We start from the raw sequence: 23,951 nt of genomic DNA, 5'->3' as shown, positions 1-23,951 counted from the left end.
CCTGAATTTGATGGACTTGGAGTTTGCTAGGCGCTGTGTTTTTTTCTTGGAGCCCTTGCAGTATCCTACTCCATTGAGAGGAATTGATGCTACGCCTTTGGCCAAGAATAAGCCTCAGTACTGGACCCAATTGACCATGTGCATGGCTCCTGCACATCAGGAGGATATTCGCTTTTTGGTGTTGCATAATCTGCATGATGTGGTCGTTTTGGGGTTGCCATGGCTACAGGTCCATAATCCAGTGTTGGATTGGAAATCTATGTCTGTGTCCAGCTGGGGTTGTCAGGGGGTACATGGTGATGTTCCATTTTTGTCTATTTCGTCATCCACCCCTTCTGAAGTCCCGGAGTTTTTGTCGGATTACCGGGATGTATTTGATGAGCCCAAATCCAGTGCCCTACCTCCTCATAGGGATTGCGATTGTGCTATCAATTTGATTCCTGGTAGTAAGTTTCCTAAGGGCCGACTGTTCAATTTATCTGTGCCAGAGCACGTCGCTATGCGGAGTTATGTAAAGGAATCCTTGGAGAAGGGTCATATTCGCCCGTCGTCATCACCATTGGGAGCAGGGTTCTTTTTTGTGGCCAAGAAGGATGGTTCTTTGAGACCTTGTATTGATTACCGCCTTCTTAATAAGATCACAGTCAAATTTCAGTACCCTTTGCCGCTGCTGTCGGATTTATTTGCTCGGATTAAGGGGGCTAGTTGGTTCACCAAGATAGATCTTTGTGGTGCGTATAATCTTGTGCGTATTAAACAGGGCGATGAATGGAAAACAGCATTTAATACGCCCGAGGGCCATTTTGAGTACCTGGTTATGCCATTCGGGCTTTCCAATGCTCCATCAGTATTTCAGTCCTTTATGCATGACATCTTCCGAGAGTACCTGGATAAATTCCTGATTGTATATTTGGATGATATTTTGGTCTTCTCGGATGATTGGGAGTCTCACGTGAAGCAGGTCAAAAAAATGGTGTTCCAGGTCCTTCGTGCAAATTCTTTGTTTGTGAAGGGGTTAAAGTGTCTCTTTGGAGTTCAGAAGGTTTCATTTTTGGGTTTCATTTTTTCCCCTTCTACTATCGAGATGGACCCTGTTAAAGTCCAGGCCATTTATGATTGGACTCAGCCGACATCTGTGAAGAGTCTGCAAAAGTTCCTGGGCTTTGCTAATTTTTATCGTCGTTTCATCAGTAATTTTTCTAGTGTTGCTAAACCGTTGACTGATTTGACCAAGAAGGGTGCTGATGTGGTCAATTGGTCTTCTGCGGCTGTGGAAGCTTTTCAGGAGTTGAAGCGTCGTTTTTCTTCTACCCCTGTGTTGTGCCAGCCAGATGTTTCGCTTCCGTTTCAGGTGGAGGTTGATGCTTCTGAGATTGGAGCAGGGGCTGTTTTGTCGCAAAGAAGTTCTGATGGCTCGGTGATGAAACCATGTGCCTTCTTTTCTAGAAAGTTTTCGCCTGCTGAGCGCAATTATGATGTTGGCAATCGAGAGTTGTTGGCCATGAAGTGGGCATTCGAGGAGTGGCGTCATTAGCTTGAAGGAGCCAAGCATCGCGTGGTGGTCTTGACAGATCACAAGAATTTGACTTATCTCGAGTCTGCCAAACGGTTGAATCCTAGACAGGCTCGTTGGTCGCTATTTTTCTCCCGTTTTGATTTTGTGGTTTCGTACTTTCCAGGCTCTAAGAATGTGAAGGCTGATGCCCTGTCAAGGAGTTTTGTGCCCGACTCTCCGGGTGTTCCTGAGCCGGCGGGTATTCTCAAAGAGGGGGTAATTTTGTCTGCCATCTCCCCTGATTTGCGGCCGGTGCTGCAAAAATTTCAGGCTGATAGACCTGACCGTTGCCCAGCGGAGAAACTGTTTGTCCCTGATAAATGGACTAGTAGAGTTATCTCTGAGGTTCATTGTTCGGTGTTGGCTGGTCATCCTGGAATCTTTGGTACCAGAGATTTGGTGGCTAGATCCTTTTGGTGGCGTCTTTGTCACGGGATGTGCGTTCTTTTGTGCAGTCCTGTGGGACTTGTGCTTGGGCTAAGCCCTGCTGTTCTCGTGCCAGTGGGTTGCTTTTGCCCTTGCCGGTCCCGAAGAGGCCCTGGACGCATATCTCTATGGATTTTATTTCGGATCTCCCTGTCTCTCAAAAGATCTCGGTCATTTGGGTGGTTTGTGATCGCTTCTCTAAGATAGTCCATTTGGTACCCTTGTCTAAATTGCCTTCCTCCTCTGATTTGGTGCCATTGTTTTTCCAGCATGTGGTTCGTTTACATGGCATTCCGGAGAACATCGTTTCGGACAGAGGTTCCCAGTTTGTTTCGAGGTTTTGGCGAGCCTTTTGTGCTAGGATGGGCATTGATTTGTCTTTTTCCTCGGCTTTCCATCCTCAGACAAATGGCCAAACCGAACGAACTAATCAGACTTTGGAAACATATCTGAGATGCTTTGTTTCTGCTGATCAGGATGATTGGGTGTCCTATTTGCCTTTGGCTGAGTTTGCCCTTAATAATCGGGCCAGCTCGGCTACTTTGGTTTCGCCGTTTTTCTGCAATTCTGGTTTCCATCCTCGTTTCTCTTCAGGGCAGGTTGAGTCTTCGGACTGTCCTGGTGTAGATACTGTGGTGGATAGGTTGCAGCAGATTTGGACTCATGTGGTGGACAATTTGACATTGTCCCAGGAGAAGGCTCAACGTTTCGCTAACCGCCGGCGCTGTGTGGGTCCCCGACTTCGTGTTGGGGATTTGGTTTGGTTGTCGTCTCGTTATGTTCCTATGAAGGTTTCCTCTCCTAAGTTTAAGCCTCGTTTCATTGGTCCGTATAAGATTTCTGAGGTTCTCAATCCTGTGTCGTTTCGTTTGACCCTTCCAGCTTCTTTTGCCATCCATAATGTATTCCATAGATCATTGTTGCGGAGATATGTGGCGCCTGTGGTTCCATCCGTTGATCCTCCTGCCCCGGTGTTGGTTGAGGGGGAGTTGGAGTATGTGGTGGAGAAGATTTTGGATTCTCGTATTTCGAGACGGAAACTCCAGTACTTGGTCAAGTGGAAGGGTTATGGTCAGGAAGATAATTCCAGGGTCTTTGACTCCGATGTTCATGCTGCCGATCTGGTTCGTGCCTTTCATTTGGCTCGTCCTGGTTGGCCTGGGGGCTCTGGTGAGGGTTCGGTGACCCCTCCTCAAGGGGGGGGTACTGTTGTGAATTCTGTTGTCAAGCTCCCTCCTGTGGTCATGAATGGTACTTCGGCTGGTTCTGTCCATGGGCTTCCTCTGGTGGTTGTGAGTGGAGCTGCGGCTTCTGAGTTTCCTTCCACAGGTGACGAGGTTAATTCGTTAGCTGGCTGCTCTATTTAACTCCACTTAGATCATTGTTCCATGCCACCTGTCAATGTTCCAGTATTGGTCTAGTTGTCTCCTGGATCGTTCTTGTTACCTGTCTTCCCAGCAAAAGCTAAGTTCCTGCTTGTTTTTCTCTGGTTTGCTATTTTTCTGTGCAGCTTGCTATTTTGATTTTTGTCTTGCTTGCTGGAAGCTCTGGGACGCAGAGGGAGCGCCTCCGCACCGTGAGTCGGTGCGGAGGGTCTTTTTGCGCCCTCTGCGTGGTCTTTTTGTAGTTTTTTGTGCTGACCGCAAAGTTACCTTTCCTATCCTCTGTCTGTTCAGTAAGTCGGGCCTCACTTTGCTAAATCTATTTCATCTCTGTGTTTCTAATTTTCATCTTTACTCACAGTCATTATATGTGGGGGGCTGCCTTTTCCTTTGGGGAATTTCTCTGAGGCAAGGTAGGCTTTATTTTTCTATCTCTAGGGCTAGCTAGTTTCTTAGGCTGTGTCGAGTTGCATAGGGAGCGTTAGGAGCAATCCACAGCTATTTCTAGTGTGTGTGATAGGATTAGGGATTGCGGTCAGCAGAGTTCCCACGTCTCTGAGCTCGTCCTATATTATTAGTAACTATCAGGTCATTCCGTGTGCTCTTAACCACCAGGTCCATTATTGTCCTTACCACCAGGTCATAACAGTTTATGCTGTATGTTGGATCACACACCGTATCAACGTGTATGAAGAGAGAACAATTTATATCAGTCTTTTTGATCGCGTGTTATTCCACTTTTTGTTTGGCGGTATGAGAATAAAGCGCTGTTTTTTGCGTCGTTTTTTTTTTTACGGTGTTCACTGAAGGGGTTAATTAGTAATATAGTTTTATAGGTGGGGTCATTACGGACGCGGCAAAGCTAAATATGTGTACTTTTACTGTTTTTATTATTATTTAGATAAAGAAATGTATTTATAGGAAGAATATTTTTTTTTGTTGGAATTTTTTTTTTTTTTACACATGTGAATATTTTTTTTTTTACACTATAACATTGCCCCAGGGGGGCATCATGTTATAGTGTAAGATCGCTGATCTGACACTTTGCTGTGCACTGACGTGCACTTCTCCTGGTTTCCCAGCGCCTGCTCTGAGCGGGCGCAGTGAAGCCACCTCCCTGCAGGACCCGGATGGCACAGCCGTCTTGGATCCGGGCCTGCAAGGAGGAGGTAAGAGACCCTCGCAGCAATCGCGTTGCTCCGGGGGTCTCATGGAGCCCCCTCCCTGCGCGATGCTTCCCTATACTGCCAGCACACCGCGATCATGTTTGATCGTGATGTGCCGGGGGTGGTCCATGACCGCTCCTGGCACATAGTGCCGGATGTCAGCTGCGATAGTCAGCTGACACCCGACCGCGCTCCCCCCGTGAGCGCGACCGATCGCTATGACTTAATATCCCGTCGGTGGTCATACAGGCCCACCCCACCTCGATGGGATAGTATGTCATATGTCAGAAAGGGGTTAAATGAAAAAAAAAACTGCAATTAAATAATAATTACAAAAACACTTGTGTCACCCCATTGTTTATGTAAAAAAAAGGAAGTACATTTTTTTAAAACATTTTCCAGTTTCAAATTAGGATTATGGTTGTTAGGGCTAGCGGAACGCACCAAATAATTAAATAGATAGCATAAGGTGCGTTCGCAGCCCGGGGTCCACCATGCAGAGATGGAACCTGCTGCTAAGTAATGACGGACTATATGGCGGTACAATGAGGATACACACATGGGTTAACTTCACCCTGTATGAAGAAAACGAACCCTGTTACATCACAGGGTCGCGGTACTGCATAGAGAGCGCAAGCAAGGACTCACAGAACTCTATCACAGGTCACAGGATTAGAGTTCGTGTAGACCTCTTGCGATCGACACCACAATTGGGGTATAAGAGTAACTAATATGCACAAAAGTGCGTGCTGTGCCACACTAGCGGACGCCACTAACCACCCAAACTTGGGTAAGGTAAGTGCTCTAATAGCGCAAAGCCCTGCACTGGCGGTCACAGCAGTTAGACGCTGTTTACTTGTGGCTTTGTGCTGATAGCTTAGCCGGGCGCTAGATAGCAGACATCCACCTTTCACGAGCAGTCATACACAAGGGAGGGGATGTTTAAAGAACGACTTGCACTCATCAACACACACACATTTTCAAATGCATACTAGCGCATGGCCGTGTGGCCATGCAAACCTTTTAAAGCTACAGCAAGTACAGGACCTTCCCAGAAGGACCAATGGGAGTCTGCCACAGAAGAACACCTTCAGGACCTTCCTAGAGGACCAAGGGGATTTGCTGCAGTATCTAAGCATGTGACCCCCGACCTCCAATGGGAGGTCGTCCGGTGGGCATGCTCAGAAAGGGAAAAGCTGGACTTAGTCCCAGAAGGACCTGCTCGCTGCTGAACATTGCTGACTACAAGGACAGAGCCTGGAAGGGCAGTAGTAACCAGTCGTCCAGTATCAGCCTGAGCTAGATGCTGGGACCGATGTCTCTGCTGAGCAGACTCCACTGTGGCTGGAGAAGAATGAGAGACCGCAGTGGAAATGGTTTGAGTATTCCACCTGTGCAGAGGCAGGAACTCGACACCTAACAATGGTTAGGGCTAGGATTGTTATTAGTGTTAGGGTTCAGATTAGGGTAAGGGGTGTGATTAATATTTGGGGTTCTGGTTAGGCCTGGAGTTACACGTTTTTGATTAGGGCTATGGTTTTTGTTGTTGTTTGGGTTATGGTTAGGCCTGGGCTTAGGGTAGGGGTTATATCTAAGTATGTACGGGCAGCGCAGTGGATAGCACAGCAGCCTTGCAGCGCTGGAGTCCTGGGTTCAAGCCCACTAAGGACAACATCTGCAAAGAGTTTGTGTGGGTTTCTTCCGGGTACCCTGGTTTCCTCCCACATTCCAAAGACATATTGATAGGGAATTTAGATTGTGAGCCCCAACAGGGACAGCAACGATAACGTGTGCAGCATGTAAAGGGCTGTGGAATATGTTAGCGCTATATAAAGATTATTATGTACCTAATTTTTTATATATTATTTGGGTGTTGGATATAGTATGTAATTACGTTATTGTATACATTGTAGGTACGTGATTTTCCAGCGATATGGGACCCACAGATGAGTCATATAAAGACAAATTTTTCCAGGACATATGTTGGACCAAAATATTTCATCAGCTATATCCAGTTGCAAAATGATAATTATAAAGTTATTTAACCCCTTTACCCCCAATAGTGGTTTGCACGCTAATGACCGGGCCAATTTTTACAATTCTGACCATTGGCACTTTATGAGGTTTAAACTCTGGAACGCTTCAACGGATCCCGGAGAGTCTGATACTGTTTTCTCATGACATATTGTATTTCATGTTAGTGGTAAAATTTCCTTGACATTACTTGAGTTTATTTATGAAAAAAAGGAAATTTGGCAAAAATGTTAAAAACTTCGCAATTTTCCAACTTTGAATTTTCATGCCCTTAAATCACAAAGAAATGTCACATAAAATACTTAATGAGTAACATTTCCCACATGTCTACTTTACATCAGCACAATTTTGTAACCAAAATTTTTTTTGTTAGGGAGTTATAAGGGTTAAAAGTTGACCAGCAACTTCTCATTTTTACAACACCATTTTGTTTTAGGGACCACATCACATTTGAAGTCACTTTGAGGGGTATATATGATAGAAAATACCCAAGTGTGACACCATTCTAAAAACTGCACCCCTCAATGTGCTCAAAACCACATTCAAGAAGTTTATTAACTAGTGATGAGCGAATATACTCGTTACTCGAGATTTCTCAAACATGCTCGGGGATCATCCGAGTATTTTTTAGTGCTCGGAGATTTAGTTTTTCTTGCTGCAGCTGAATGATTTACATCTGATAGCAAGCATAAGTACATATGGGGGTTGCCTGGTTGCTAGGCAACCCCCACATGTTCTTATGCTGGCTATCAGATGTAAATCATTCAGCTGCGGCAAGAAAAACTACATCTCCGAGCACTAAAAAATACTCGGAGGACCCCCGAGCATGCTCGATAAATCTTCAGTAACGAGAATATTCGCTCATCACTATTATTAACCCTTCAGGTGTTTCACAAGAATTTTTGGAATGTTTAAAAAAAATGAACATTTAACTTATTTTTACAAAAAATTTACTTCTGATCCAATTTGTTTTATTTTACCAAGGGTAACAGGAGAAATTGGACCTGTTGTTGTACAATGTGTCCTGAGTACGCCGATACCCCATATGTGGGGATAAACCACTGTTTGGGTGCATGGCAGAGCTCGGAAGAGAAGGAGCGCCGTTTCACTTTTCAATGCAAAATTAGCTGGAATTGAGAAAGGACGCCATGTTGCGTTTGGAGAGCCCCGATGTGCCTAAACAATGGAAACCCCCCAAAAGTGACACCATTTTGGAAACTAGACCCCCTAAGGAACTTATCTAGATGTGTGGTGAGCACTTTGAACCCCCAAATGTTAATAATGTAGAGCCGTGAAAATTAAAAAATCTTTTTCTTCCTCAAAAATGATTTTTAGCCCCCAATTTTGTATTTTCCCAAGGGTATCTGAGGAAATTGAACCCCAAAAGTTGTTGTGCAATTCGTCCTGAGTACGCTGATACCCCATATGTGGAAGTAAACCACTGTTTGGGCACATGGCAGAGCTCAGAAGGGAAGGAGCGCCATTTTACTTTTCAGTTCAAAATTGGCTGGAATTGAGATAGGACGCCATATCTCGTTTGGAGAGCCCCTGATGTGCCTAAAAAGTGGAAACTCCCCAAAGTGACCCCATTTTGGAAAGTAGACCTCCTAAGGAACTTATCTAGATGTGTGGTGAGCACTTTGAACCCCCAAATGTTAATAATGTAGAGCTGTGAAAATTAAAAAATCTTTTTCTTCCTCAAAAATGATTTTTAGCCCCCAATTTTGTATTTTCCCAAGGGTATCTGAAGAATTTGAACCCGAAAAGTTGTTGTGCAATTCGTCCTGAGTACGCTGATACCCTTTACGTGGGAGAAAACTACTGTTTGGGCACATGGCAGAGCTCAGAAGGGAAGAAGTGGCGTTTTGGAATGCAGACTTTAATGGAATGGTCTGCGGGCGTCACGTTGCGTTTGCAGAGCCCCTGATGTACCTAAACAGTAGAAACCCCCCCACAAGTGACCCCATTTTGTAAACTAGACCACCCAAGGAACTTATATAGATGTCTGGTGAGCACTTTGAACCCCCAAGTATTTCACTACAGTTTATAACGCAGAGCCGTGAAAATAAAAAATCCTTTTTTTTCCACAAAAATGATTTTTGAGCCCCCAGTTTTGTATTTTCCCAAGGGTAACAGGAGAAATTGGACCACAAAAGTTGTTGTCCAATTTGTCCTGAGTACGTTGATACCCCCATATGTGGGAGAAAACTACTGTTTGGGCGCATGGCAGAGCTTGGAAGGGAAGAAGTGGCATTTTGGAATGCAGACTTTGATGGATTGGTCTACGGGCGTCACGTTGCATTTGCAGAGCCCCTGATGTACCTAAACAGTAGAAACCACACACAAATGACCCCATTTTGGAAAGTAGACCCCCCAAGGAACTTATCTAGATGTGGGGAGCAGTTTGAACCCCCCCCCCAAAAAAAAAAAAATGTTTCACTAAAGATTATAATGAAGAACCGTGATAATAAACAAAAATGAATTTTTAGCCCCCAGTTTTGTAGTTTCCCATGGGTAATAGGAGAAATTTGACCCCAAAAGTTTTTGTCCAATTTGTCCTGAGTATGCTGATATCCCATATGTGGGAGTAAACCACTGTTTGGGTGCACGGCAGAGCTCGGAAGGGAAGGAGCACCGTTTTACTTTTTCAGCGCAGAATTGTATGGATTGAGATGGAACGTCATGTTGCGTTTGCAGAGCCCATGGTGTGCCTAAACAGTTAAAACCTCCCAATTCTAACTCCAACACACCCCTAAGCCTAATCCCAACCCTAACCACACCCCTAACCCCAACACACCCCTAAACCCCAACACACCCTTAATCCTAACCCCAACACACCCCTAACCCCAACACACCCCTAACCCTAATCCCAACCCTAACCACACCCCTGACACACCCCTAACCCAACCGTAAACGTAATCCAAACCCTAATTTTAGCCCCAACCCTAACCCTAATGGGAAAATGTAAATAAAAAAATGTATTTTATTATTTTTCTCTAACTAAGGCGGTGATAATGGAGGGCTTAATTTACTATTTATAGCGGGTTTTTATATTTGGCAGCTGTCGCACACTAAAAGACGCTTTTTATTGCCAAAAATATTTTTTGCGTTACCACATTCTGAGAGCTATAATTTTTTCTATATTTTGGTCCACAGAGTCATGTGAGGTCTTTTTTTTTGCGGGACGAGTAGACGTTTTTATTGGTATCTTTTTCAGGCACATGATATTTTTTGATCGCTTTTTATTCTGATTTTTGTTAGGCTGAATGAACAAAGACCAGCAATTCGTGAATTTCTTTTGGGAGGGGGGCGTTTATACCGTTCCGCATTTGGTAAAATTGATAAAGCAGTTTTATTCTTCGGGTCAGTACAATGACAGCGATACCTCATTTATATCATTTTTTTTTTAATGTTTTGGCGCCTTTATACAATAAAAACTATTTTATAGAAAAAATAATTATTTTTGCATCGCTTTATTCTGAGGGCTATATTTTTTTATTTTTTCGCTGATGACCCTGTATGGTGGCTCATTTTTTAAAGGACAAGATGACGTTTTTGGCGGTACAATGTATATTTATATCTTTTTTTTTACTTTGTCTCAGTGTGGGACACCATGGTAAAGTGTCAGATCGCTGATCTGACACTTTGCAATGCACTGTGTCAGATCAGTGATCTGACAGGCACTGCAGAAGGCTTGCTGGTGCCTGCTCTGAACAGGCGCTTGCAAGCCACCTCCCTGCAGAACCCGGAAGGAGCCCTGTTGCCATTTTGGATCCGGGGCCTGCAGGGAGGAGGACGCTCGGAGCAATGCGATCACATTGCGTTGCTCCGAGGGTCTCAGGGAAGCACGCAGGGAGCCCCCTCCCTGCGCAATGCTTCCCTATGCCGCCGGAACACTGCAATCATGTTTGATCGCAGTGTTTCAGGGGTTAATGTTCCTGGCACATAGTGCCAGATGTCAGCTGTGATAGTCAGCTGACACCCGGCCGCGATTGGCTCCCCCCATGAGCGAGGCTGATCGCACTAGACGTACTCTCCCGCCAGTGGTCATACGGGCCCATACCACATCGACGGGATAGAACGTCTAATGTCAGAAAGGGGTTAACAATTAATATTATACTTTTTACAAAATGGAGTAAGATTGATAATAGTGTTAAAGAGAAAGATATTAAACATAGGTGGCGGTCGGTGAGGGACCAGTTCAATAAATTTCTAACAAGTTGTCAAAATGTGGCTCCTCTCGCAGTTGGAAAACGTTTCCTTTTTATGAGGAGTTGCAATTTCTTATCACAAGCAGGACATTGCGGAGGTAAGTATTTCCCAAAAAATAGATAAATCTGTAATTAACGATATATCTAGCCTCTATTTTTCCATGTGGCGCAGCACAATTTGCCCCAGGGTTCAATATGCAGCATCTAGATGGGCATAATGGGGATTTTCTGAAATCCCGTCCCCACTATGCGTACAAATATGAGCAGGTAGGAAGATGGGTCGGAGGCAGAGCAAGCGTTAATGTGGGGTTTAATTTAACAGGTATACTCCTCGCAGGGAGAAAACAGATAAAACAGTATAAGGATTACAGGGGATGTAACTCAGGGGAAGCAGGTGTGAAGCATAGGGCAGGAAGGAAGTTCAAGGAAAGCAAACTTATCAGTCTGACGTTTTCAGAATGCGGTTAGTTCAGGATGTGGATGTTGGCGCCAAAACAGTGGCGCATAAGGGGTCCAGTATGGTCCTGGAAAAGATGGCGTCCTCGATCCTGGCGGCGGTGGTGATTCCTCGTGTTCCAGTGTAGTCCTGGAAAGATGACGCCTTGGCTCTTGGCGGCGATGGTGATTCCGTGTGATCCGGTCGGTGATCGGTGTGTCAGGAAACGATGAGCCGGACAGAGCAGTCTTTCCCCGTTAGTGTACAGGGACAACGAGCAACTCGATTCAGGTACAAAGGAAAACCCATCACAGCGGGTGTCCCAATTCTCCCGTCGGTGCGTGCGCAGGCTCATATCCTGACTGCGCGACCTGTTACGGTCAGCGATGTCAGCGGGGACCAGGTACTTTGTTGTCGGCAGTCTCTGGTAACAGCTTTTTGCCTCTGCTGGTTTTTGCCTGCTCTGGCAGTTGGCCCTCCGCAGAAGCCCTGACACTGCCCTCCTGCGCGATGCACGTTCCCACGGCAACTAACTGATTTGCCACGCGCTGTGGCCCTTTTATCTTAGCCACGCCCCCTACTCCTAGGTGCAGAGGTCGGTCCAGGGCTTTAAGCTTTCCCCCGTGAAACCTGGGTGACAGCCCCGACAGTTCCGGATCCATCACGGAGTAGGTAGGCCTGGTCCGGGTCTTCTCCTTACATTCCCCCACTCTTTGTGCTCGCCATCCCACGGGCGAGAGTTCCTGCAGTAAGCGCTGACATTCTCCTATTCCTCGAACGATTTGTCGCCAAACAAAATGATCCTGATCAAAGCTGTTAGGGGTTTTTCCTGCTGTCGAACGTTCAGAACGTCGTAAACTAGGAGTTTCCTGCATTTCCATTTGAGTAGTTGAATCAGGTTGAACTGACTGGGGCGGGAACGCGCCCAGTTCTGGTGAAGCAGCCATTTCAGGAATTTCAAACGTTCCAGAGGTCTCGGATATTAGCCCTCCTTTCAGCCTCACTATCGGTAGCCTCGGATATTCTTCTTCACAATCAGTATGAACTAAGGGAGGGCTCTCGGCAACACTGGGTTTTTCTTCTTCTAAAACAGGATCCCTGGACACGCAGAGGCAGAGCATGTTTCGGTGTACTGTGCGAGTGGGGGCATCTTCCCCCTCAGGCTGGACTTCGTAGACAGGTCCTTCAGAACTGACTCCCCGCTTTACCCGGTACGGTGTTTTCTCCCATCTATAGTCAAGTTTATTTCGAGGGCGCTTCTCTCTCTTTTCTCAGAATGCTCCAACTCCTGAAACTGGGTCTGTACCAGGCGATGTGGTGTTTGCAGCCGATGGCGATGTTCTCGTACCCAGGTGGACACCCCTGTCCATGGATAGTCCTCCTCTGGGTCCAGCTCCAGCTCTGTGATCTCTTTGCCTGGTCTGCCGAAGAGCAGGGAGTAAGGGGTGTACCCTGTGGTGCGATGTACGCGGTTGTTGTATAACCACACCAGTTCTGCTACGAATTCAGGCCAGCGCATCTTACGATCTACCTCCAGCATTCTCAACATCTGAATGAGAGTCAGGTTGAATCGTTCACATGCTCCATTACCCTGTGGATGAGAGGGCGTCGTTCAAGACTTCCCAATTTGGGACATACGATGTAGTTCCTCCATCAATCGTCCTAGAAAACAGGCCCCCTTGTTCGAGTGTATCCTCTTCGGACAGCCATACACCTGGATAAAGTTTTTAAAGATAGCATAAGCCACGGACTCTGCAGTTGATCTCGGATTGGAGTCACAATGGCAAATTTGGTGAAATGATCCACCATTACCAAGCAGTGTTCATACCCTTGATGGGCCGGCCCAATTGTCACATAGTCAATCATCAAGACCTCCAGTGGGGCCGAGGTCACAATAGTTTGCGTGGGGACCCTCTGTTCCGGGGGTTTGGACAATTCACAGCTTCTAAAATGTTGACACACGTCTTCTACCTCTGCCCTCAGTAAGGGATGATAAACTAATTTCTGAAGCCATTGATAAGTCTTATCTTGGCCAAAATATGCTCCTTTTTCGTGTGCCTCCAAGTGATGGATAGGGCTCGCTGTAGTTGAATTTTCCTGTAAAACAGTCCATTCTTTAGGTGTAATCATTCCCATTGTCGAAGAATTTGCAGGGCCCCAGGAGATAGGGCCTCTCTCATTCTTGCTAGGCAGATGTTTGCAGGTTACCCACTGTTAAACTTGAGCAAGCTCTCCATCTTCCTGTTGAATCTGTACCCACTCATCCCGAGGCTGTCCCAATACATTTTCCTGGGGCTCTACTTGTACATTTCCTGCCTGACTGCCAACATCCTTGCAGGACTCCGGAACCCAGGGACCTCTTGAGCCTCAAGTTCTTTGTCTCAGCTAGGACCAGGATTCTCATATGTCACTCTGGACAACGCATCCGCGTGAGTGTTTTCAGCTCCCCTTTTGCAGGCAATCTTATATCGATATTTAGCCATTCTTGCCACCCACCGTTGTTCCAGGGCCCCTAACTTGTTTTCCAGGTGGGCCAGTGGGTGGTTGTCGGTGCGCACTAGAACTTCAGACCCTGACAGGTATTCAGCGAACCTCTCCATCATAGCCCACACTAACACCAACAGCTCCAACTTGAACGAACTGTAGTTGTCCGGACTACATTCGGATTCATGAAGACAACAACTTGCGTATGCAATCACTCGCTCCTTCCCATCCTGAACCTGAGAAAACACAGCTCCTAGTCCATGCAAGCTTCCATCAGTATGTAGAAAGAAGGGCCGAGAGAAGTCAGTGTAGGCCAGGACGGGTGCTTCTGTTAAAGCAACTTTCAAGGCTTGAAATGCTTTTTCCTGCCTTTCTCCCCATTGGATTTCCCGGTTTTTGGCTGCAGACCGAACTCCTCTCAGCATCTCCAATAACGGATTCACGATGCGAGTGAAGTCTTTTTTTTTATTATTCAAATAAATTTTTATTAAGAATAACAAGATAAATGACATGTTACATTCTTATTTTCAATACAAAGCTTTTTTCCCCCCCTTCAAACATTCCCCTTCAATCCCACCACCCCCCAACCCCACCCAACAAAGCAGCTCACCTTGGTTAGCACTTCCATCATTAGACCAATATACTATCTAATCCCTCGGCCAATAATATAAGCCACATTTAACATTACCATTAATTAGGAACCTTAATTAACGCTCCCTCTATAATACCCCTATCCCATAGCAATCCACGGAGACCACATTTTATTGAACATTTCGATTTTCCCTCTTTTTTTATAAAACCCCTTTTCCAGTGTCAGGCCCTGCTTCACATACTGGAGGAACTCTCCTCTTGACGGCGGTTCTTCCCTAATCCAATTTCGAGCTATTACCTTCCTAGCCATGTATAACAATCTGGCAATAGCTATCTTTAGGTTGTTATCCACTCCAATCTCATCCACACATCCCAACAAGCACACTATAGGATCCCTTGGCACCTTACATCCATACGCACCTTCCATACGACTCAAAACTACCACCCAAAAAGCAGCCAGTCTCGGACACGTCCACATCATATGGAGTATATCAGCATCTGCAGTTTTACACCTCGGGCATTCAGAATCATCACGCAAACCAGCCTTATATAGCACCATCGGTGACTTATAAACCCTGTGTATCACATAGAGCTGTGACAGTCTATACGGTTCGCTCAGTGACAATCGTGGGACCCATTCTAGTACCGACTCCCAAGTCTCATTCTCCATTGGACCCAGATCCCTCTCACACTTAGCTCTCGCCATTATTGGAAACCCCAATAGGAAAGTGTGCAACAGATCTTTATACAAAGTAGATATGACTCCCCCAGTAGTCCCTTCATTACACACATACTCCAGTACTATATCCCTCTGAATTCCAATACCTCCGTTTCTACTCTGAGCTCCAAAAGCATGCCTCATCCGCAAATACTGAAATTCCCCCACAGTCCCAAGACCAAATTCCGCCTGTAATTGGGAAAATGATTTCAATTCACCTCGCTCAATTATTTGATACACGTATTGAATCCCTTTGACTTGCCATTCTGTCAGTACCCCCAGTGCCTCAAACTCCTGTAAGTTGCTGTTATGCCATAGCGGTGAGAATCTAGTCAAATCCGTGACCCCCCGTATAAGTCTCAGCCTACCCCACAGCCTGCGTATCAACAACACAGTCGGGTATAATTTCCCCAGAGCCCCCAGGGATCCATCCTCCAAACATTGTACTACTGGCCTTCTTTTTGTCACCACTTCCATCAGCCGCTGTACCGCCCCAGATGACCCTTCATGCGCCCAGCCTTTTAAATGCGGACTCTGGGCTGCAAGAAAATATATTTCAGGGTTAGGCAATGCCAATCCCCCATCTTCCTTGGGTCGCTGAAGTGTCTCCAGTTTGATACGCGGATGCTGTCTCCCCCGTATCAAATTCCTGAACAGAGAGTTAATCTGTCTAAATCTCCCACGTGGTATCCAAACTGGCGCATTATGAAGAATATACAGTATTTTTGGCATCAAAATCATTTTAATAAGATTCACCCTACCTACCACAGATAAATGCAGTTTAAGCCAAGCATCCGCTTTCGCTTTAAGAACACCTAAGATTGGAGTCAGATTTCTATGTATATAGACAGTAACAGGCATAGATACCCATATTCCAAGGTACTTAAATTGGCTAGTCACCTCCAGTCGCCCATCCTCCAGTGGCTCCCCACCATCATCATCCACCTTAAACAAGACAGACTTACTCCAGTTTATCCTAAGTCCCGACATCGATCCGAAACGCTCAATAATCCCAATGGCTCCCTCCAAGGACGTACCCGGGTCAGCCAGAAATAGCAGAATGTCATCCGCATACAACGCCACCCTTTCTTCAATCATCCCATATTTAAACCCAGTCACCTCATCAGACCGTCGAAGCTTAGCAGCCAGTGGTTCCACAGCCAGAGCAAACAAAAGAGGAGAGAGCGGACACCCCTGTCTCGTCCCTCTAGCCAGTTGTATGGTCCGTGATAACTCCCCATTTACCCTAACCCTGGCCATCGGCATCGAGTACATCAGTCGAATCCAGGATATGAACTGCGGTCCAAACCCCATACTCCGGAGCACCTGCCAGAGATCCCCACTCCACACTATCGAACGCCTTATGAGCATCTAAAGATGCAATAACTCTCTGGCCACAGTTGTCGGATCTGAGTTGCAAATTCATATACAGCCTTCGTAAGTTGATCGCAATGGACCGATCAGGCATAAAGCCGGACTGGTCTGAGTGCACCAGGCCGGAAATAACACTTGTCAACCTCATCGCCAACACCTTAGCCAGAAGTTTAACGTCTGTAGTAAGCAAAGAGATTGGCTGATATGAATCCGGCTGTGTCGGGTCCTTCCCCTCCTTAGGAATCACCACTATTATGGCCTCCCGCATAGATGCCGGTAGACGACTGCCACTCCTAGCCTCCTCCAGAAGTACCCTTAATTTAGGGATCAGCACTTCCCCAAAGTTTTTATAAATTTCAGCAGGAAATCCATCTACGCCAGGTGCCTTCCCATTAGCCATAGACTGCAGTGCCCGACCCAACTCCTCCTCCGTGATGGGAGTTTCCAAATCTTCTCTATCTATGTCACTCAGCCTTGGGAGCTCCAATTCCTCAAGGAACGCCACCGTGTCCTCCACCGACCCATCTACCTGAGAGGAATATAGGTCCGCATAAAAATCCGCAAAAATGTCCAAAATCTCTGAAGTCTCAGAGACAGCCACACCTCTCCCCGATACCAAAGAATGAACAAAGGAAGTGTTTCTCTGGGCAGAAGCCACCATCGATAGCAAATGACCCACAGATTCGCCCTCCTGGTAAAAAGCCAGATTCATGAATTCCCTCTTCCTTTCAGCCTTACCGAGCAATACCTCCTCCAACTGACTCTGAGCTGCCTTTAGCCTCCTCCCAGCTTCCGGAGTACCCGCTATTACCATCTCATCCTCGGCTATCCTCAGCCCTTCAACCGCCAACCTCTCTGTCTCTCTCGATTTCCTCTTACACCTGCTAATATCCCTGAACAGCAGTCCCCTCAAGTACGCTTTCATGGCTTCCCACACAGTAAGAACATCTACACTTCCCTCGTTGATCTCAAAAAATTCCACCAACTCCTTCTTTATCTTTTCCAAGTCCATACTGTGTAGCCAATTAGGGTGAATCTTCCACTCCTTCCTGCTCCCGATCCGTGTCCCCACCGGCCGAAATTCCACCTCAACTGGACTATGGTCTGAAAGAGGCCTAGGTAAATATCTCACGTCCCTTACCATCGTGTCCAGTAAACAGTTACCCAGCGCCAAGTCAATCCTAGACAAAGTACCATGAGCTGGCGAGTAGCATGAGTACGTCCTTTCCCCAATATGTCTAACTCTCCATAAATCAATCATACCTACTTCCCGGACATAGGTCCCAAACGTAGTGATATGTCCCCCTGTTCTATTCTGGGGATTTTTGTTTTTGTCCCAAAAGTCATCACAGATATTATTAAGATCGCCAATAATTAGAGATGGTAACGGTCCCCAACGCTCTACCCTCTCCAGCACCTCTCTTACCTTCTTACTTGAGTATGGGGGCGGAATATACATTGCCGCTATACACATCAACACTCCATTTATTTTACATTTCACCACCACATACTGACCATCCACATCCTCTTTTACCATTACCTCCTCATACTGCACCCCCGCAGGTATTAACACAGACACACCCCTAGAGCACGTCGAGAAAGTAGAATGATATGCCCTCTGTATCCAGCGCCTATTCAATACGTTCACCCTCTCCCGCACTAAATGTGTCTCCAGCAGACATATAATTGAGACCTTCTGTTCTCGGACATACTGCAGACTTGCCGCCCGCCGTGTTTTATCCGCCAGACCTCTCACATTCCAACTCAATATTTTAATACAATCTCCCATCATGTGGCTCATCATTTCTTAAAGTATCCAATTTCCCAAGTATGAGCTGCCCCACCCCTCCCACCCCCCCTGCCCCCTCCCAACTTGCCCCCCTAACCCCCCCAGTGTAACGCATTCTTCCTCTCATCAAGAGTGGGGCTCCACTGCCCACTGCGAACACTCTCCCTTACTTAACCCTCTCCATTCGCGTCCCGCTGCCATAGCAATCACAATTTCCCCCCCAACTTTCACTTTATTGTATCTTAACATTTCAGCTTATATTAACATATAGAAAAAGTACCAAACCAGTTCACAGTACCCAGCATAACCCTCCTCCCCCGTACTTAGTAGTTGGTACTGTCCCCTCCGGCCATTCCTTCAATATGGCCCAGCAAAACCCCCAACAGTTGCTCAACTCTTTAACCATTGCTAACGAGCGCAGAACTCTCCTCTATCGACAGAGAAAACAAATCCTAACTGGATCTGAAATGTCAGTCGCCCATTCCCTTAAGTTTTTTCTCATGAGTATCAAGCCACTGGGTAGCGTCCTCTGGTGTCAAGAAAAAGTGGGTCTTATTAAAAGCCACCAGTCTCAGCTTGGCGGGAAACATCACTGAGAACTGCACTCCTAGCTCCCTCAGTCGCCGCTTGACTCCAGTAAACTTCATCCGCTGTTTCTGAACCGCAGCGGAATAATCCGGATAAATGGCGATTTTTTTTGACCTCCAGCCGTCAGATCCTCCATCTCTCTAGCCTTTCTGAGGATAATGTCTCTGTCCCTGTAGTTCAGTATTTTAGCAAGCATGGTACGGGGATTTGCTTCTGGGGCAGGGGGCTGCGGCGGGACCCTATGAGCACGTTCAACAGCAAAAACGTTTGTCAACACTGTGCTCCCAATCTTTTCCAGCAGCCAGTTTTCAACAAACTCAGTGGGATTTCTCCCCTCAGTCTTTTCAGGCAGCCCCACTATACGTATATTATTTCTTCTGGATCTGCGAGTGAAGTCTTTCACAAACCGTCGATAGTACCTGGTTATTCCCAGAAAAGCCCGGATATCCTTGACAGTCTTTGGGGTCGGCCAATCTTGCACTCTGCACTTGCTGCAATCTTTTCACGGGACGGACGTACTCCTTCCGCAGAGACCACATGTCCTAGGTATTCGATTTGGGTGCGACTGCGGAACAAATGGAACTTGGACGGTTTTACCTTCAGTCCATGTCTCTGGAGCCGGCTTAGTACGTGCTCCAAACGCTGCAGGAGTTCTTCGAACGTGGCAGCATAGACAATTATATAATCTAGATAGATCAAAGTGGCTTCGAAACTCAAGTCACCCAAGCACCTCTCCATTAGTCGCTGAAAAGTTTCAGGAGCATTGGTCAGCCCAAACAGCATTCTATTAAACTCAAACAGGCTCGGTCGTGTTCGGACATCGGCACTTGCCAATAACCACTGTCCAGATCTAGGGTAGAGAAGTATCTCCCTTGTCCCAGGGCGGACAAGGACTCTTCAATCCAGGGTAGCGGGTACGAATCCCACACAGTGCAGGCATTTAACTTGCGATAGTCTACACAAAATCTCAGAGTGTCATCTTTTTTTCGTACTAGGACTATAGTTGCAGCCCTTGGGCTTTGATTTTCCCAGATGACACCGTTCTTTAACATCTGTGAGAGCATTCCTTTCACCTCCTAGTACAGCTCTGGAGGAATTTGAAGGTAGCGTTCTCTTATGGGTGCAGCATTACCTGTAGGGATCTCGTGAGCGATTGCAGTGGTACAACCAAAATCGTCCTCATGACGAGCAAATACGTCTTGATAGCGTCCGAGTACATCTTCCACCTGCTGTATCTGCTGCTCTGGTAGTTCAGCCCGCATTTGTTCTAAGATTCTTTGCCCTTTTCTTTGCCGTGGGGGTTCCGACATTGAATAAGTTTCTACTGTTACAGTCCAAGGGTCTCTTTTTTTGCCGTCAACTGTGTGGATTGTGATGGTATCAGCACCTTCGGTATGCCAACTATTTGTGCTATTTCACGCCTGGGGAAAAGTGTCAGTGTGTCCTCTCTCAAATTTACACATCTCAAGGGCACTTTTCCATCTCGTACGGCAGCCAATGTTCGGGCAATTAGGAGTCCAGGTGGTAGAATCTCTATGTGACGGGGTATGCGGCAGAGCAGAAAGAGACACCAGGCCGATAAACAATCCAACAAGATTTATTGGAACAGCGTTCGCAATGAGTCCTCAATGAGTCCACACAAAGGGAGCAGATCCAGGGGCGCCACCCGGCAATCCGACGCCAGGGAAATAGAAATAGTCCTTGAGTGAATTCAATGGCTCCAGCAGATGAGGGCCACAACACAGTCCAACGTGGCAGCTTTTAACCCTCCACACACTGGCACCAGGATCTCACCTCAGCATAAGATCCCAGCCCTTCGCAAGTCACCTCACAACTGAATCAGCCAAAGCATGAGTCTATTGTTCTGTGTCCTGGGATCCACCCTTCCATGGGGGAGGGCTCCCCCCCCCACTGGTTGTTGACTCAAGCCTGATTACATGGCAGTTTAGGGACACAGGCCAGGGGAGGAACACGCTGTTACACTCTAGCAGCTGGTTCTAGTTGCACTTCCACTCCTTCCAGAGGGGTGCAGGCCCGGACAGGGACAGAAAGCACGTTCTGCCCCGGAGGTATTTCAAGACTGTTTGCAGCCGTAATGACTACTCTGCCCAGCACTTTTCCATCGCAGGAGATTTCTTGAGCCTGAGCCGTCTGAATCAACTGTTGAAATATTTTCCTTTGAAGTGTTCAGGAGGCTCTATTGTCTCAGAAATAGGTCTGGGGACTCGTTGATAAGCAAACTTCCGAACTCCTTAAGCACATTCATCGCCAGGGTAATACACGCTCAGTGTCACCCGAAATCAATACCACACCTCGGCGGCCCAAGTCTTTGCCGCAGACTTTAATTTGCATCCATGCCACCCCTGTGACCGGGATGGGGAGCTGATTGGCTGCCGTCAACTTTATCACCTGTCCCCACTCAGGCCTCATCGCTTCAGGGAAATGGTTTCTGAAATACTTTTGTGGCATCGTGGTTACTTGGGAGCCAGTATCTACCAGACAGCAATACGGCCCGTCCATCTATTTCAGCCCAGACTAACGGACACCTTGAAACTAAATTGGTGGGACTTCTGGTTCTTCTTACTGGCTGTTCTGGCTCCGAGCGGTGTCCCCCATCCTCAGAGCCCCCTAGTTTAACGGGCGACGATGGAGAGGCCGACCATGTTGTGGGCACATCCGGGCCATGTACCCCAGCTCTCCACAGAGGAAGCAGGTAGGAAGTTCCTCCCATCTAGACACTCTTCCGCGGTTCCAAGAAAGCTCGGATCCCAGATGAGTTCAGCAAGGCCACCTGCTTTTTAGTTTCTGTCAAGTCTTCCCTCATCTCTTGGATTTCTCTCCGCAAAAATTCCACCTCTCCACTCCGGACTTTCACCATTGGAACTATGCCCACCTATTCTTGCTCGCGCACGTGCCTCACTTCCAACTTCTGCAAAAATCATGTGTGGGTTCACGCACAAGCGCTCCCACAGGGCCTGTTTCAGTAGCGCATCTCTCAACCCAGTCACTAACTGATCACGCAGCACCACGTCAATCGAGCCTACCCCCACACCGTCTTTCTGGGATATGGCAGTGTGTATTTCCTGCAATACATTCATGAACTGCGTCACTGTCTCCCCTTCTTTTAGAATCTGGCTAAACAGTCGCATGCGCAGCTCTCCTACATCTGTGGGGTCCCCATGTGTTTCCTCCAGTATACGTAACACCTTGTCAAGCGTATCCTGCTGTCTGGGGGGCCATAGCATCACTGAATCCCTCGCCTCCTCTTCCAGGGCCATCATGGCGACCTCCGCCTGTAGGGCGGGTATCAGTGTGCATTCTCATCATCCCTTTAATACGTTCAGTCCAGCTCCACAACATGGTGTTACTCCCATTAAATGTAGGTACAGTTGTGGCCAAAAGTATTGACACCCCTGCAATTGTTTCAGATAATACTCAGTTTTTTCCTGAAAATGATTGCAAACACGAATTATTTGGTATTATTATCTTCATTTAATTTGTCTTAAATGAAAAAAACACTAAAAGAATTGTTCTTAAACCAAATTGGATATAATTCCACACCAAACATAAAAAAGGGGGTGGACAAAAGTATTGGCACTGTTCGAAAAATCATGTGATGCTTCTCTAATTTGTGTAATTAACAGCACCTGTAACTTACCTGTGGCACCTAACAGGTGTTGGCAATAACTAAATCACACTTGCATCCAGTTGACATGGATTAAAGTTGACTCAACCTCTGTCGTGTGTCCATGTGCTTACTACATTGAGCATGGAGAAAAGAAAGAAGACCAAAGAACTGTCGGAGGACTTGAAAAACCAAATTGTGAGGAAGCATGAGCAATCTCAAGGCTACAAGTCCATCTCCAAAGACCTGAATGTTCCTGTGTCTACCGTGCGCAGTGTCATCAAGAAGTTTAAAGCCCATGGCACTGTGGCTAACCTCCCTAGATGTGGACAGAAAAGAAAAATTGACAAGAGATTTCAATGCAAGATTGTGCGGATGTTGGATAAAGAGCCTAGACTAACATCCAAACAAGTTCAAGATTCCCTGCAGTCCGAGGGTACAACAGTCGGCATCTGAATGAAAAGGGACTGTATGGTAGGAGACCCAGGAAGACCCCACTTCTTACCCCGAGACATAAAAAAGCCAGGCTGGAGTTTGCCAAAACTTACCTGAAAGAGCCTAAAACGTTTTGGAAGAATGTTCTCTGGTCAGATGAGACAAAAGTAGAGTTTTTTGGGCAAAGGCATCAACATAGAGTTTACAGGAGAAAAAAAGAGGCATTCAAAGAAAAGAACACGGTCCCTACAGTCAAACATGGCGGAGGTTCCCTGATGTTTTTGGGTTGCTTTGCTGCCTCTGGCACTGGACTGCTTGACCGTGTGCATGGCATTATGAAGTCTGAAGACTACCAACAAATTTTGCAGCATAATGTAGGGCCCAGTGTGAGAAAGCTGGGTCTCCCTCAGAGGTCATGGGTCTTCCTGCAGGACAATGACCCAAAACACACTTCAAAAAGCACTAGAAAATGGTTTGAGAGAAAGCACTGGAGACTTCTAAGGTGGCCAGCAATGAGTCCAGACCAGAATCCCATAGAACAGGGGTCCCCAACTCCAGTCCTCAAGGCCCACCAATATGTCATGTTTTCAGGATTTCCTTAGTCTTGCCCAGGTAATAATTGCATCACCTGTGCAATGCAAAGGAAATCCTGAAAACATGACCTGTTGGTGGGCCTTGAGGACTGGAGTTGGGGACTCCTGCCATAGAACACCTGTGGAGAAATCTAAAAATGGCAGTTTGGAGAAGGCACCCTTCAAATATCAGGGACGTGGAGCAGTTTGCCAAAGAAGAATGGTCTAAAATTCCAGCAGAGCATTGTAAGAAACTCATTGATGGTTACCGGAAGCGGTTGGTCGCAGTTATTTTGGCTAAAGGTTGTGCAACCAAGTATTAGGCTGAGGGTGCCAATACTTTTGTCTGGCCCATCTTTGGAGTTTTGTGTGAAATGATCAATGTTTTGCTTTTTGCTTCACTCTTTTGTGTTTTTTTCATTTAAGACAAATTAAACGAAGATAATAATACCAAAGAATTTGTGATTGCAATCATTTTAAAAAACAACTGAGTATTATCTGACAGAATTGCAGTGGTGTCAATACTTATGGCTACAGCTGTAGGTTGTTTAACATTGTCCCCAGC

This window comes from Ranitomeya imitator, chromosome 3, assembly GCF_032444005.1.
Source record: "Ranitomeya imitator isolate aRanImi1 chromosome 3, aRanImi1.pri, whole genome shotgun sequence".
Taxonomy (NCBI): domain Eukaryota; kingdom Metazoa; phylum Chordata; class Amphibia; order Anura; family Dendrobatidae; genus Ranitomeya; species Ranitomeya imitator.
This window is presented reverse-complemented; position numbering follows the sequence as displayed.